Here is a 2172-nt window from a genome sequence, read left to right on the forward strand (position 1 = left end):
TATATATATATATATATATATATATACACACACACCATATTTTCTTTATCCCTTCATCAATCAATGGACATTTGGGCTCTTTCCATAATTTGGCTATTGTTGATAGCACTGCTATAAACATTGATGTGCATGTGCCCCTTCAAATCAGCATTTTTGTAACCTTTGGATAAATACCTAGTAGCACAATTTCTGGGTCATAGGGTAATTTTTTGAGGAACCTCCATACTGTTTTCCAGAGTGGCTGCACCAGTTTCCATTCCCTCCAACAGTGAAAAGGGTTCCATTTTCTCCATATCCTTGCCAACATCTGTTGTATCCTGGGTTATTAATTTTAGCCATTCTGACAGGTATGAGGCGGTATCTCATTGTGGTTTTCATTTGTATTTCTCTGATGATGAGTAATGTTGAGCATCTCTCCATGTGTCTGTTAGCCATCTGGATGTCTTCTTTAGAAAAGTGTCTATTCATGTCTTCGGCCTATTTCTTCACTGGATTATTTATTTTGGGGGTGTTGTGTTTGATAAGTTCTTCATAGAATTTGAATACAAACCCTTTATCCAGTAAGTCATTAGCAAATATCTTCTCTCATTCTGTCAGTTGCCTTTTAGTTTTATTGATTATTTCCTTTTCTGTGCAGAAGGTTTTTATCTTAATGATGTCCCAATAGTTCATTTTTCCCCCAAAGTTTATTTCCCTTGCCTCCAAAGACATGTCTAGTAAGAAGTTGCTGCAACCAAGGTCAAAAACGTTGCTCTCTGTTTTCTTCTGTAGGATTTTGTTGGTTTCCTGTCTCACATTTAGGTCTTTCACCCACTATGAATTTACTTTTGTGTATGGTTTAAGAAAGTGGTCCAGGTTCATTCTTCTGCATGTCGCTGTCCAGTTTTCCCAGGACCATCTGCTGAAGAGACTGTCTTTATTCCGTTGGATATTCTTCCAGCTTTGTCGAAGATGAGTTGGCTATATATATGTGGGTCTATTTCTGGGTTCTCAGTTCTGTTCCATTGATCTGAGTCAGTACCATACACTCTTTATAATTACAGCTTTGTAATACAGCTTGAAGTCCAGGATTGTGATGCTTCCAACTTTGATTGTCTTTTTCAACATTACTTTGGCTATTCAGGGTCCATACAAATCTTAGGATTGTTTGTTCTAGCTCTGTGAAGAATGCTGCTGTTATTTTGATAGGGATTGCATTAAATGTGTAGATTGCTTTGGGTAGTATCGACATTTTAACAATGTTTATTCTTCCAATCCAAATAAAGGAAGACTTTATTTAAAACTCTTGCAATAGGGAGAAAGAACAGAATTCAGCCTGTAAGAAAGGGTTTATAAGCCCTGGGCTGAGCCAGAGGAAAAGTACCACAAGATGTTAGGGGAGTCATACACCATCTGTGTTTGCTAATTGGTTTTATCCAAAAGGAAAATAAACTTCCTGTTTCTTTGTGATAGAAGGCAATTTTGCAACTTGGAGCAAGGCATCCATGGACATTGGGAGATGGGCACTATCTCTTGTGAAATGATTACGTTTCAAAGGGTTAGTTAGCTCCAGGTCCTTGAGAAAGATAAGCGTAGGTTAAGAAACTGTCAAGAAGCTTTTAAAAAGATTTATACCTCAAAGAGACAGAGAAAGAATTCGCAGTTATAAGTCTTCTAAGAAAAGGAATGTTGGGGCCCCAGAATCAGGAAGAAGGCTACCATTTAGTCAAGCAGAGAGGAACTCTTAAGGTCATCCTGGTCATATGCTTGGCTCAGTCCTCACTTGCAGTGGGAAGAAATTTTCTGCATCTCTGAGCCTCATTTTCCCTCCTTTGACTAAGTCACAGCCTTTGTCACTATAAAGGTGGCCTGTCTCTGCCACCTTATTGTGCTATTTCTCAGGCCTCCTCAGAGAACCCCATAATCACAACTGGTTTCAGAGAGCTGCTTGCAAATTTTTCCTTGACAGAAACATACTTTCCCAAACCATGTCTTTTTCATTGACTGAGACCTTCAACAACAACCATCAGGAAACACTGAAAAAATAAAGGCTTATTACTTATAAGACCTATAAATCACACAGCACACCTGAGGCCACACAGCAAGGTTGCAGATAGACAGTCAGAGAAGAAAAGAGAGAGGCACAGGCCTGAAGTTCCACTTTTAATGGGGTAGTGGGAGGGGGCCTAGGGC

This window comes from Suricata suricatta, chromosome 13 (assembly GCF_006229205.1).
Source record: "Suricata suricatta isolate VVHF042 chromosome 13, meerkat_22Aug2017_6uvM2_HiC, whole genome shotgun sequence".
NCBI classification, from domain to species: Eukaryota; Metazoa; Chordata; class Mammalia; order Carnivora; family Herpestidae; genus Suricata; species Suricata suricatta.